The sequence below is a fragment of the Suricata suricatta genome, chromosome 1 (assembly GCF_006229205.1).
Source record: "Suricata suricatta isolate VVHF042 chromosome 1, meerkat_22Aug2017_6uvM2_HiC, whole genome shotgun sequence".
Taxonomy (NCBI): Eukaryota; Metazoa; Chordata; class Mammalia; order Carnivora; family Herpestidae; genus Suricata; species Suricata suricatta.
The window spans coordinates 188,276,769-188,291,882 of NC_043700.1; the positions used below are offsets into that span (position 1 = coordinate 188,276,769).

Sequence of the window (15,114 nt, forward strand, 5' to 3'; positions counted from 1 at the left end):
GTCATTTTGTGTCCACCTCTTCATTCTTTGAAGCGGTGTGACAACAAATCTTGGGTATTGAGGCAAAAACATCCTGCAACACAACCAGCTTAAGTCTTACCTTTCTGTACTTGAGAATCCCAATATGGCAGCCTCCGCCTGGCACCTTCCCAGCCTGGCCGCCCAGTGGGGTGGGGATGGGGGTGGAGGTGGGGTGGGAGAATCTCTCACCCAATGCATTACTTGTCCATTGCTATGAAACCAAATCCCCAAAACTTAGTGGTTTCAAAAGAACAGCCATTTCTCTGCCCACAATTCTATGGGTCAGTGAATCAGGCAAGGCACAGCTGCGCAGTGCTTTGGGTCCATGTGGTGTCCTCTGGATCCAAGTAGGCATTCGTGGTCAGGTGGTGTCAGCCGGAGGTGGGTTGGTCTCAAATGGCTTCATGCGCACGTCAGAGGCCTCAGCTGGGACAGCTAGGACAGCCAGGATGTCCAAGCCTCTCTCTACACGTCTCTCTCTACACGATCTCTCTCTGCGTGATGCATTTCAGTCTCAGTGAGGCTCCGGCCTGACTGACTCACAAAGCAGCAATGTTCTAAGAGATGACAACAGAATCTGCAAGTCTCTCGGGAGGCCAAGGCTTGGGATGCAGACGTTTCTTCAGTTGTTCAAAGTCATGGTGAGGAGGGAGCAGAAGGCAAGCGGACGTCCTGCAAACATGGCCTCCCCCCTCCCGTGGGCTAAGTGTGACCATCCTCAGGCACTCCTGGCTGTCCTGATAGAGATCACAGTCACAGGAGTCTCCATCCTGTTTACAAATCTCTTGGTAAATTATAAGAAAAAGGCAATGGGGCACCCGCGTGGCTCAGTAGGTTAAGCGTCCAACTTCGGCTCAGGTCATGATCTCAAGGTTCATGGGTGCAAGCTCCCCATCGGGTTCAGTGTTGACAGCTCAGAGCCTGGAGCCCATCTTCGGATTCTGTCTCCCTCTCTCTCTGACTCTCTCCTGTTCACACTGTCTCTCTCTCTCTTAAAAATAAACTTAAAAACATTTTTTAAAAAAGTAAGTAAAAGGCAATCTTCTCAATAGCCCAATCTCCAGAGACATCTAGACTCAGTTTCCTGGAGCCCCAACATCAGCTTCCCCTCCATAGGGGAACAGAGGCAAGAAGGAAATAGCAGGTAAATTTCTTTATAACCTGCAGCCCTTGACAAAGACTTGAGGCAAAGAGAGAGCCTAGTATTTCTCCAGGAACCCCCTGCCGTCCTAATGCTAAGGCCTTACTAGAGGGGAAACAACTGTAGCTTGACCACAGCAAGGCCTCTGGTGCCCCCTGAGTCCGCTTTAGCACACGGAAGTCTGGCTAGGGGCCTCCCTTCTGCCTTTACCTCCCCAACTCCGTAGTATATAACCAGTCACTCCTCCCACACCCAGGGCACCTCTTTCTTCCAGTCCCCGTGCTTTAATAAAATTGCCTTTCTGCACCAAAGACATCTCAAGAATTCTTTGTTGGCCATCAGCTCTGGGCCTCCACCACCCGAAAACCCCATCCATGGAACCAGCCCAAACTCAAGGGGAGGGAAAATGGATTCCACCTCTTGATGGGAAGCACAGAAAGTCCATCACAGAGGGAGGCATTGTGGTGGTCAGCTTTGCAAATAATCTACCACCCTCCATGTCCACGTATCAACCTCACAGAGATTCTGCTTTCCCTGCTCAGGCCACATGAACGTCCCCAAGGCAGTCACAGTGATCAGAGAGGTTGAGTTGCTCATATGCTCACCCCAGAAGTGGTGGGCTACAGAGAGGTTGGGTAATGTAATCTGAATCAGGGAGGGAGTCCCCAGCAAAGCAGAAGAGGCTGGAAAATTATGTTCAGAAGACAAAACGAAAGCTAGCAAATTCCAAGGCAGGCTCTGTCCATCCTAAGGGGACAAAGATCAGCTGTGAAAGCCCAAAAACAAAGCTGGGAGTGTCAGAGCCCCTCAAGGATAAAGATGCTCTGACCCATACACTCAGCCCGTCCAATCGCTCCTTAGTTTGGAAATGAATGCACAAGCCTCAGCGCCAGCTGCCAGAAATCACAAATATTTCCATCAGTTCACTCACATGCCTCTTATTTTCTCCCTCCACAATGCCCTGGTGGCCTTCTCGTTAGAATGATTTCCAACAGGCTGTTCAAACCAATTGGAGCCCTGATTTTTCTGACTTCTCTATGTCACAGCAAAAAATGGCCAATCATCGTGCCTGGTGTATAGAGTACTCTCTTGTGAAAACAGTAGGAATGTGTCACCCCCATCCAACTAAATCTCGGGTACCAAGAAGGTTGCCTTTAAAAACAATTTTTTAACATTTTATTTATTTTTGCAGGACACAGAGACAGAGACAGAGCCTGAGCCGGGGAGGGACAGAGAGAGAAGGAGACACAGCCTCTGAAATAGGCTCCAGGCTCTGAGCTATCAGCCCAGAGCCCAATGCTGGGCTTGAATCCACAAACTGTGAGATCATGACCTGAGCTGAAGTCAGATGTTTAATGGACTGAGCCACCTAGGCGCCCTGAAGTTTGCATTTTTAAGGCTCAAAGCCAGATGGTGATGAACTTGCAAAGCTCATGACTCTTGAGGCATCTTGCTGAAGGCTTGGAGGTGCCTGAGCTCTGCTGGTGCTCCCAGGATCATTGTCCACATATGACCTCAGAAGAAACAAAGTCTTGTCTAAGATCATGAAACTGTCAACCGTAACTTATAAAGTGGCTGCTCCCTAGTCATTAATTACTTTCTGTTTTCTCACTGGACTTGCCGTGGTCCTACTCTGCCCAACCATGCTTGAGGTGCCACGGTGGGATGATCAAGAAGAAAGTCTCCAACTATCATGACGCTGACATTCCTCCAGGAGAGGGGATGGAAGAATGGAACAAATAAGTAGGTCACACCCAGAAAGCAAATGGTGATAAATGCAATGCGAAGTATTAGAACATGCTGTCCGGGTTGTGACTTTAGACTGGGTGGCCAGAGAGTGAGGATGTAACCCCCACATTGCTCCCCAGCGATCCCAAATGCCCACCTGCAAAATCGCTGACAGGACAATACCATGCACAGCACACCGCGTGAAGAAGGACCCAGTGCGGCGGGTACGTAGTGTTTCATAGGTCAGGATCCCTTAAAAACGGCCATGTGGCAGCAATGCCTATAATGTAATGCGTGGTGCGGGTGCCTAAAATGAATTCTGTCTCGTGCTCGTAATGACCTTGCCAGAGCAGGTGTTAGTCTCCATGTTCAGCCAATGAGGAAACTGAGGTTCACTGAGGGTGGGAAACTGATCACAAGAATGGTGGGACAGGGCAGATCACGGTAAGGGCCGAAGCCCTGTTTGGGGTTCACTGTGCTTCCCTCTTCCTCGCTCCAGACTTGACCACCGCCCCCCCCTCCTCCTCCTCCTCCCCTCTGTTGCCTCCTCCCGGAGGCCAGCAGTGGGAAAGGCATCGGGCTACCCACAGCCACCCGTTCCCTCCCACCCTCACAAACCAGGTGCGCCCCAGCCTCTGAGCCTAGTGAATCAGCAACCAGGACTCAAGGACCCCCTCCTCCAGCCCTGCCCCCACCAGGACGCCTTAGGCAGAAATTCTTTGCCCATTCGTACCATTTGGATTCTGAAGTCTGGGACCTGCCAAAGACATCCTAGTGGATGAACAGCGGCGTTGATATTTGAGTCTAAATACTCTGAATCCTAACCTAATGTTCATTTTACGGGGCCGCATCATGTCAAAAATACAAAGGAGTTTTCTCAACGAAGACAATCAGAATCGACGTGAGGCATGCAGCCCTGCGCCTTCTCAGTGGGATCAAGCGCCTCCCAAGAAAGGCCACTTGGCCCAGGCACACATGTTACCCACCTCCAGGGCCGCAGGGGATCACCAGGGTCTGAGAGGATAGGACCTGATGGGTGCTGCCCCTCCTTTTGTGAGCGTGGCGCCCCGTGGCGATGTGCAGGGCAGCCCTGACCCTAACCAAACATGACGGAGGGGCCGTTCCTAAGCCAAAAGACCACCTCCTCTGGGCCTCACTCTGCGGCTTACCTTGGAAGTGTGTTGTAAAAGGAGAGAGAACCAGCCTTTCTCAAAGACTGGATTCAATGGGCACCTCAGTGGGCTCGGTCAGTGAAGCGTTGGACTCTTGATTTCTGCTCAGGTCATGATCTCAAAATTCTTGGGTTTGAGCCTTGCATCGGGATCTACGCTGACAGCACAGAGCCTACTTGGGGTTCTCTCTTTCTCTCTCTCTTTCAATAAATAAATAAATAAATAAATAAATAAATAAATAAATAAATGGATTTATTAATATAAGCCTTTATCCCATGTGTGGGCGATCTTTATTTGCAGGTGTGAGTCACTAGGGGAAGGATTCCAACGTCTCTCTTTGATTTTTAAAGTATTTTTATTTATTTATTTATTTTGAGAGAGAGGGAAGGAGAGCATGAGCCAGGGAGGGACAGAGAGAGGGAGAGAGAGAGAACCCCAAGTGGGCTCTGCTCTGCTCCACCAGCACAGAGCCCGACATGGGGCTCGACCTCACAAACGGTAAGCTCATGACCTGAGCCGAAAGCAAGAGCCAGACACTTAACCGGCTGAGCCCCCCGGGTGACCCAAGGCCTGAGCAAGTGGGAGTCAACCTCAAATGGGGGGTCCCAGCACAGTCACTCTGGGGAGGGGCCGAATCATCCTCTGTACCCCTAAGCCACTTGCTGAGTGTCTCCTTTATTCCAAGCACGGTGGGATTCTATTTCTTCTCTTTTGTTCTTCACAACAAAGGCTGATGCCAGGATTGTGGGTTTCCCTGGGAGGAAGGGAGGCTCAGTAGGGTCTCTGGAGCCCAGGAGGGAGGTGCCTAAGCTCCCCTGGGGGGCCAGCCTGGACAAGGGGCCCTGGAAGTGAGGATCGCCGAGGGGTGTCTGGAGGGTTCAGTTGGTTAAACATCCGACTTCAGCTCAGGTTATGATCTCACAGTTCGTGAGTTTGAGCCCCACATTGGGCTCTGTGCTGTCAGCGCAGACCCTGCTTTGGCTCATCTGTCCCCCTCTCTCTCTGACTGTCCCCTGCTGGTTCTGTCTCTCTCTCTCTCTGTCTTTCTCTCTCTCTCTCTCTCTCTTTCTCTAAATAAACTTAAAAAAATACATGTGGAAATGAGGCTAGCTGAGGGTTCTCTGAGGGTAAAGAGATGGAAGACACTCTAGGCAAAGGGCTGGCCTTGCCAGCCAAGCCCAGCATCTCAACAGGAACCCCCACCCCACCCCCACCCCCACCCCAAAGGCTGACTGGTTCCCACTGGGGCTGATGCTGGATGAGCGTCCCCAAAAGGCCCAGACTTGTGCTGTGAAGTTTGAGCGTGATCAAAAGCCCCTGAAAGACAGGCATGTAATACGCCAACGACCAAGGACAGACAGGAGTTGGCCTGGGGTGCAGAGAACCTCATCAAAATGGAAATAGGTTTGCTGAGAAGCGTCTGGCCTGCGGGAAAGGGAGGCTGTGCGCAGCTGCTGGAAAAGGAATGAGCACAAAGGCCTGAAGTCAGGTCCCCGCTCCAGCCTGGACACTGCGACAGCCCAACATCCACCCAGCCAGTGACAGAGCCGTGGGGCCAGGCCACCTCCCGCGGAGGGCGAGCTTTACCCAGGGTTCCCTCAGGGCTGTGGGCCGACCCAGCTGCCGGCGGCAGGACACGGCAGAATTGACAGGGGCAGAGTGGAGCTCCCAGAGACCCCTGCCCCCCACCCCCGCTCATGGGGTAAGGATGCTCTAGTATCATTTCAGTCCAGAGCCTAGAGAGTAACAAGAAGCATCTGACCAGCCTTTCTGCAAAAAACTGCCCTGACCACTGACAGCTGGCCAGGGATTTGGGTGGCCGTAGATTCTAGCCAGATCTTCATCAAGCCTAAGGCTGACTTGGGGCAGCTTGGCCTCTGCTCTCTAAAGTGATGGGTAAGACTCCTACACGGCCCGCATGCGCAGTCATTGAGCAATCGCCCAGTGGACAGGCGTCCATCACGCACAGGTGCCCTGCACCAGGAATGGGAGGGAGCAAGGGGCGGTGCTGCTGTTAAAGAGCTCAGTCCAGGGGGGGAGAAAGCTGACAGACAAGCAGGGTCAGCGACAAATGTCAAACCAGACTATGGAAGCTCAAAGGAGAGGCAGCGGGCCCATAGGAGCAGGGAAGGGGTTGGGGATCAAGGATGGCTTCCCAGAGGAGGAAACACCTCAGCTGAACCTTGAAGGCATGTAGAAGTGCATAAGATAAATAAGGGAGAAAGAGCGTTCTAGAAGACAGGGGGCAGGTGACCAAGGCCAGAGGGGCACAAAGGCCAAGAACGTGGGGGGAGAGGTCCTCCCCCGAGTGTGGTCCCTCTGAACCAGCCACCCTCGCTTTTTTTTCTCTCCTCTCTGTCCACACACCAAAAGGCTGGATGCCACTTGGGCCCTGAGTTATTTTAGGAAACAGGGTCGATTTCTCTGCACCCAGATCCCAGCACGAAGCCCACACACTGCAGTAAGCATCTGAACAAGCTGGGTAGGTGGACAACGGTCAGCTAAACACGTGGAGTGGGAGGGAGCTCAGGCGGAGACCGATGGTTTTGGTCCCTTCCAGCCTTAACAATCTTAAAACCCCATCAGATATTCTCCAGCCAGTTAGAACATCTCCCAGGAAGCTCTTTTGGGTCAAGGAACGCCTCTTAAGTGGCTCTCACCAGCCTGAGTGCCACATTCCCAGCTTTTATTTTACTTTAAATTTTATTTTTCATAGAGAGTGAGCATGCGCAAGGTGGGGAGGGGCAGAGAGAGGAAGATCCCAAGCCAACCCTGCCTCGGGCTGTCAGTGCAGAGAGCCTGACACGGGGCTCTAGCTCACAAACCGTGAGATCTTGACCTGAGACGAAATCAAGAGTCAGATGCAACCACCTGAGCCACCCAGGCGCCCCTACTCTCCCAGCTTTTTGGAGAAGTATCAAGAAGGGATGTGGAAGCCCATTTTCCTGGGTGTCTGTGCAGCCGGCTTCTGCGCATGATGTGGCCCCCACTTGCCCCGCCTCTCCCTCCCCCCACAGCCCCTCCCCCACGCGCATTACCCAGAAAGGAAGAGACACTCCTCCACATTTCTCCCCTAGAAAATCCAATGCAACGACCACACGGCGAGGCTGGAAAGAATTTAAAGGGACTGCTCAGCCGCTGAGCAAACGTTTCTATGTTCTCTCTTCTGGAGCACAGACCTCCAGGCCCCACCCCGCCCCCGCCCCCGGAGGGGGACAGCCCGGGTTCAAGGGCAGGCTCCACCAGCTCTCACTGCGGGCTTTCGGGCTTTCGGTCAGCCTGCTTTCCCTCCGTGTTCCTCCTCTGTAAAATAGGGGTGATGGCACGTACCCTTAGGATTGCGGTAAAAACAAGGCAGTAAGTAATGAATACAGAACACCCAGAACAGCGCCCAGCACTTAGGAAGCGCACAGTCATCATTCCCATTACTGTCAGACAGAGTGGGAGTCCCCTCATCAGAAGCAGCGGGGACTTGTGGCTGGTGCGTGCACTGCACTCCCCAGCCCTCCCAGGGGCTGGCGATGAGACTTTGGTCTGGTGTCTGCAGGAGTCATCACGTGACTTCGCCCAGCCAGGGAAATGCGGGCGACAGTGATGAACAGAAGGGCCAGCTCGCGGCTCACCATCTTCCTCTCATCCTTTTGCCACAAAATCAGCAGTGTCCGGGAGAGAGGCGCCCCACGGCCGGGTGCCGGAGTGGTCCCCAGCTCGAGCAAGAGATAAACCTTTTTTGCTGGAAACCACTGAGATTTGGGGGTTGGCAATTTCCGCTGCACGACCCAGCTTCGACCCGCTGATTGGGAGATGCGTGGACTCCGTGAAGGTGACATGGGGATGCAAAACGGTACAGATGTTACAACTAGTTTGTTGTTGTTGTTGTTGTTGTTTTAAATTTTTTAATGTTTATTTATTTTTGAGATAGAGACAGAGCACGTGTGGGGCAGGGGCAGAGAGAGAGGGAGACACAGAACTCAGGCCCAGGCTCTGAGCTGTCAGCACAGAGCCGGAGGCTGGACTGGAACCCTGAATCACGAGATCATGACCCGAGCAGAAGTCAGACGCTTAACCAGCTGACCACCCAGGGGCCCCACAACTAGCTGATTTTGAAATATAAATGTGCGTTCATTCACTTTTTGTAAGGAAGTCGAGACTCTTCAGTGTTATTCTGTTAACTGGACCTCCATTTCGTCTTTCATAAGCCCCATAACTCATGAAGCAATCTGCAGGCTTTTTTAGAGTTTTTACTCGTTTTAGAAAATAGCCTACAGTTGTCCCTCCCACATTAGTTTGACGGTAACCTTTTTAGCAACTCAAGCCTACAGAGCTTTCTACAATAATCAACTTTCTTTCATGAAATGAACTTTCTTTCTTGGGGCGCCTGGGTGGCTCAGTCCGTTAAGCATCCGATTTTTTATCTCAGTTCAGGTCTTGATCTCAGGCTCATTAGTTCAAGCCCTGCTTTGGGCTCTGCACTGAGCATGAAGCCTGCTAAAAAAATAATAATAAAATAAGGAACCAACTAGCTTTCCGCACTTAGTCTCATTGGCCTGTGTAAGATTTAATTACAAAAAGCCTATGACAACTGGAATAAAGGGATATAAATGTATATGTGGTTCTTTAGTGTAACAGCCTCAGGAAGCTGATGCATTAGCTGAGGGCCCCTCTTCCCCAGCCCAGTGCCAACCACTGGGTGACAATGATCTTCCCAGACACAAAACTGTGCATGGGTCCCGTCTGTTCGTCGCAAGAAGGTCCCAGACATTACAGTAGGTGAAACTGAGGCCAGAGGGAAAGTAACTTTTCAAGATTAAGAGTAATGCACATTTACTGAGTATGAGGCTTCTGTAATTCATAAGCAAAAAAAAAAATCACCTATAAAATTGCAAATAACTCTGAGTATGAAAATGACACCAGTGATTGTAGCAGATGCGACCTTGAGGTTGAGAAGACCAAGGACACGAGCTCAATTCCTCACTCTGCACAGGGACAAGATAGCATCGCTAGACACTCTAGCGCCTAGAGGCCATCCCTGGCCCACGGCAATTCTGAAATTGGGCTGGGCAGACCTTGGGGGCCCCACCCCGGGGAGGAGAGGGTTTCCTGAAGGTGTCCTGGCTCTGATCCCTGGAAATAGCTTCCCGACCACTGGTTTTCTGTGGCCCTTCACCCTCCAGTTTGGAAAATCCTTATTTTTCCCTCTCTGGTTCCCTCCTCCTGAAAAAGACTTCGGGGAAGATTCCATTCCAGGAGGCCTGCACGTCTTTCCCAGCCTGTTTCCTGCATGCAGAATTTAGGAGGCTCAGGGGTCCACTTTAGTCTCAAACAGGAGAGGGCTTAGAGCTCTCGTGGAAGCAGAACTCTCTCCAAAACTGTAAGGAGTTTTATTACTTTCTTCCACGGCAGTAGCCATACCACAGCCCTTTGAGGCACATGCCTTTCTCTCTCAGCTTAACTCTGAGCACCTAGGCTGTCCACCTTCCAAGGCACAGCCAACCTTTATTCTTTTCTCCCTGTTTCGTCGGCCTGAAGGTTTGAGTATATGCTGACTTCATTGAGTCAATGATTTAACAAAGAACACGGCAGCTGCACCCTTGATTTGGTCCTAGCCGTGATTTCTCATTGGCATTTGTAGCTAGGACTTTCTCAGTTTGACTATTACCTAGAGTTGGAGATTTGATGCCTCCTTGCCTCTCCCGACCCTCTACACCCAGACTTGCAGCACCTTCCATCCCGTGTCATACCTGCTTACATACCCTTCTTTCCTGGGCTCACTTCTTTCCTGCAGTAGCAACCAAAACACGCTGCGAACACTGTGTTTCCCGGCCTCTTCACCGTCAGCCACCAGCTCCTTGATTACGTCATCCGCCTTCCCAGTGATGCGGACAGCAGTGTTACCAACTATTTTTCTGCCGCATGACACACATCGGCATCTCCCCCACCTCGAGGGTAGCTTCTTGTTGCCCGCCAATGGGACTCAGAGCCAAGGTCACACATTCCATCCTCGGAGAAGGCAGCTCTTTGCTTCTGATATGCTAATGCGACATCCCGAACCCTCTGTGGGAAGTATTCTCCCTGTTGACAATTCCTGGTGTTCGAAGGGACTATACGCTGGTTTTGTTGATTGTGTTGTTAGTCCCGTTGAAGCAATGCAGGGCAATAGGAGGAAAAGTTCTAGAACTAACTCTCTGTCTATGACATCACTGTACCATCTACAGGGCTAGACACCCATACATCATCTCCGACCATCACAGAATAGGTGTCGGTCTCCCCACCTTCCAGAAAGGAGAATGTGGGCCCAGAAGCCCCAGTGACCTGGCTCAGAATCACGTATCTTGTAAATGACTAAGCATAAGTTACAACAGAGACTCGGGTTTCCAGGCTCTGGCTCTTTCCGCAATTTCCTGACGTCCACAATTAACTTCCCTCCTTTGATCCTCAAGTTTTTCTATCTGTGATAATGGGTGATTACACTAGAAAATCTCTGGGGTGCCTGGGTGACTCAGCGGTTGAGCATCTGACTCTTGATTTCGGCTCAGGTCATGATCCCAGGGTTATAGGATTGGGCTCCACTCCGACCGCATGGAGCCTGATTGGGACTCTCTCTCTCTCTCCCACTGCCCCTCTCCCTGGCTCACATGCTCTCTCTCTCTCTCTCTCTAAAAAAAAAATCTCTAAGGCCCCTTCTTTCTTGGGGTTCTTTGTCTCCTAAAGGTAAGAGCAGCAAAACACCTTTGCCATTAGTACAGGCCCATTCATTAAGTCTGATCACCAGAGCCAGAGCCTTCCATGAAATAGAGAGACTGAGAGATTGGCAACCCGGGGGAGGAAACAGCCCTCTTTACATAATAATTCCCACTATGATTTGGTTATAAATAACCCACAAAGAAAATGAGGCTTCTCAGCAGCCTCTGATTGTAGTGGGTGTTGGGATACGTGACCGCGCTGTGCAAATGCTCTAGGCTGATTGGGAAGATGCCACTTCTGATTCAGGAGACAGGTGCTTCCGCATAAATGGAGTATTTGGGTTCATGGCCAAAGCTAGCTGATGGAACACAACAAATACACTGAACACAGCATCACAGCTACTTCCCTGAAGATAAAAGATAAAAGGCAATGGCATCGCACGCCCACCGTGCCCGGACATACCTGAGGCACCGCTGTCCACCCTCCGCACCTGCGTCCTGGAGACACTCTACACCAGCTCCATCTTGGCTGAAATCCCTCCCGAGGACCAGAGAGGGGACAAGGACAGGCATAAACCTCATCCACTCTCCTTTCTGGGGACTCAGCAGCCTCTGTTGATCCAGCCATTCGTTCACTCAGTCCACACACTTCTACTCAACCCCACACGGCACCAGTCCCCGGGCCGGCGCTCTGGGGACAGAGGACGTGAAACTGGAGAGCACAGGCTTCCTGTGAGCAGGGAGTCCAGAATATACACGTACATGAAGAGTAACAACGGGGAAAAGTGCCTGGAGCAAAGTGCCCGGCACTGTGGACTGGCGAAGCCGGCAAAACGCCAGGGAGTCATGGGTGTTTTCCGGGAGGAATGATGGCCTGGGTGAGGTGGAAAGCGACCTCCGGCCAGGTCACTGGACAGGCAGTTGATAACTCGCACCTGCCCTTCGGGTGGGCGGAGTCACTAGCCTCACCGTGAAGGTCTCTGCTTGTAGGTGTTTCTGCCGGGCCAGCAGCCAGACTCTTACCAGGGCTGGGAGTTTCAGGCAGTCCTCAGCGTGCTGTCCTTGCCTCCATACTTGAGTTCACAGCTGTCACGCAAAGAGACATCCACACCACGTGTCATTCCAGGCTCTGCCATTTTCTAGCAGCGGGACCAAAAATGTGACCTAACTCCCGAAGTCTCAATATCCATAATTTTGTTTAACGTCTATTTATACAGCTAGGGAGCATGAGAATTCCAAACTAGCAATCCAACTCCAGAGTCTGTGTGGCATGACCCCTCCACCATACTGTCTCCTGCAATGAGTCGATGGATTAATAAATTGATCTATCGGTCAGCCTGGAGCTTTGCCCTGAACCCCATTTCCCAGCCCAGAGACATGGTCTTGAAGAACCCCTGAGGACAGAGTTTCTGAATCACCCCACTGGACCATCAAGAAGAGATTCTATGCCTAGATTCTCATATCCCATAACTGATAACTCCAATGCCAACTGCACCCAGTGCTACCCCCTGAATTTCCAGAATGAGTCTCTAGAACTTCCCAGTTTCTACTGCATCAGCCCCCCCTATTAACCAGTCAGAGGCCATGTTAGTCAGGGTTCTCCAGCAGAACCAACAGGATGTATATTTGTATGAGAAGAGATTTGTTATAAGGAGCAGATTTGTGTAATTATGGAGGCTGAAAATCCCTCTAATCTGCTGTCAGCAAGCTAGAGACAGGCATGAGACCCAATTAGCACACAATATTCAGTCTGATGGGAAGTATTTAAAAGAACCAAATTAGCAGTATAATTGACCACCCCAGGAAATTACACAAATTTCTCATCGTTCAGCTAAATGATAAATCCGAATTACCCATCTTTAATCTGATTCATCATGAATATTGCTGATACAAATCATCAATAAATAACAAAACTGACGATCACACAATTAAATGCTAAGTTGCTAAAAATAACTTCCTCCCCCCTACCCAAGACAGAAAACAGAGTGGCAAGACATATGGATGAAATTTGAAATAGAGAAAAGAAACTGGTCATAAATCACAGATTCACTGTGAAGTTTTCCAAGAAAATAATTGATTCAATAAAAATAAATTTAGTGAGATTAAAACAAGGAAATGGAAAGCAATGCTGTAAATGGCTTCCTTGCACCAAAGAGAAAAATGATCAATGAATTTAATTTGTTCAATGCATTTTACTCTAGCAAGCACTTGCTGGGGAAAAAAATCTGTCAGTTTTGATAGACTTATAGTTAAAATGTTTGTTTCCAGGGGCACATGGGTGACCCAATTGGTTAAGCACCCGACTTTGACTCAGGTCATGATCTCGCCTTTCCTGAGTTCGAGACCCATGTCGGGCTCTGTGCTGACAGCTCAGAGCCTGGAACCTCTTCAGAGTCTGTGTCTCCCTCTCTCTCTGCCCCTCCCCCCTCACATTTTGTCTCTCTATAAAATACACATTAAAAACAATTATAAATAAATAAATAATACAATGTTTGTTTCCAAAGGACAAAATGTCTACCCATCTTCACTTTTTTTCTTTTTTCCTTTTTTAAATACTTTATTGTCAAATTGGCTTCATATAACACCCAGTGCTCTTCCCCACAAGTGCCCTCCTCCATTACCACCACCCTTCCCTCCCTCTCCCTTCAACCCTCGGGCTCGGTTTCAGTATTCAATAGTCTCTCAGGTTTTGTGTCCCTCTCTCTCCCCAACTCTCTTTCCCCCTTCCCTTCCCTATGTTCCTCCATTAGGTTTCTCCTGTTCTCCTGTTAGACCTATAAGTGCAAACATATGGTATCTGTCCTTCTCCACCTGACTTATTTTGCTTAGCATGACATCCTCGAGGTACTGAATGTGAGACAGGAAACCATCAAAACCCTCGAGGAGAAAGTAGGAAACAACCTCCTTGACCTCCACCGCAGCAATTTCCTACTCGACACATCCCCAAAGGCAAGGGAAATGAAAGCAAAAATGAACTCTTGGGACCTCATCAAGATAAAAATCTTCTGCACTGCAAAGGAAACAATCAAGAAAACCAATAGGCAACCGACGGAATGGGAAAGGATAGTTGCAAATGACATATCAGTTAAAGGGCTAGTATCCAAAATCTAGAAGGAACTCACCAAACTCCACAGCTGAAAAATGAATAATCCAATGAAGAAATGGGCAGAAGACATGAACAGACACTTCTCCAAAGAGGACATCCAGATGGCCAACAGACACATGAAATGATGGTCAGCATCACTCATCATCAGGGAAACACAAATCAAAACCACACTGAGATACCACCTTCACTCTTTTGCAAATGCTCTTCCTTCTTCCCACATTGCTTTTCCCCACCCCTTTCACCTGTTCTTCCTTGACAAGCCTTTCAAGGATTCCTCTAAGGACCACCTTTGCTACAGGATATTTTCTGCTGCTCCATCTAGACGGGAACTCACCCTCCTTGAGTTCCCTCTGTACTTTCTCTCACTCTCTGGAGACCCAGAGGATGGACTCTCAGCCTGTGTCACCCTTCTCGGATTTCATCCTTCCTTCTCCCCACGGGCCTCTACCCAGCCCGTGTCCTGCCCCCCTGGACAATCCTGGGGCCCAGCTCCCAAGCCCAGCACCCAGCACCCAGTGAACCAGTTACAGAGGAATGACCAGGGGGATAAGTGATCACTTGCACACTCGTGTGAATTTATGTGCCACCTTCTTACAGAGGCCTGCCTCTCGAGTGAGCAATGAAAACACTGATCGTCCGCCAAAAGGTCCCTGACCCGTGACAGCAGGTGGGGCAGACGCTGTTGGGCACTCAGGATCCATCTCAGACGTTGGAATTCTTGACTCCAATATGACACACGTTCCACTGAGGAACCTGGTCACATTACTCCTCTCCAGTCCCTGCCTCCATGTGAGCCAGCCCCTCTGGCCAGACTCACAGGAGAAAGGTGTGGCTGTGGGGGATGGGAGTGGTCTGGGAACAACCACAGGTGACAAGGTTGGGGTCTGGAGAAGGATCTTAATCGCCTCAGACAGTTGGTGATGCAGCTGTTCAAGGAAAAGATAGGGATCGATTGACGTCTCTGGATGGGATACCGGGCGCCCCCCGTGGCCCCCAGCGTGCAAGCCTAAGGGAGCACGAGCCGTCTGGCCAAGAGAGGCACGCGTTTTGTGGGGATCCAGGTGTCTCATGGGGATCATGCTGCCCGGCTCTGATTCTCAGATCCACCATACTTGCTATATGACCTTGGACAAGTCACCAGACCTCTCTGTTCCTCGATTTTTGTCATCTGCAAAGTGGTGGTGTTAACTGTACCCACCTCCTGGCTCTTTGTAAACATTAAATGAGTTAATGTTTGTAAAATGTTTAGTATGTAGTATGCAG

The 15,114-nt window shown here is 50.3% G+C and overlaps 1 long non-coding RNA gene across 1 annotated transcript in view; it reads right to left on the bottom strand.

The window, feature by feature from the left end:
• Positions 1-10,194, bottom strand: part of LOC115299319 — a 28,131-nt gene extending 17,937 nt beyond the window's left edge. The window contains exon 1 of the long non-coding RNA XR_003912127.1: positions 9,816-10,194. This is a non-coding gene — a long non-coding RNA (uncharacterized LOC115299319). The remainder of the gene's footprint in view (positions 1-9,815) is intronic.
• Positions 10,195-15,114: the final 4,920 nt, after the last annotated feature.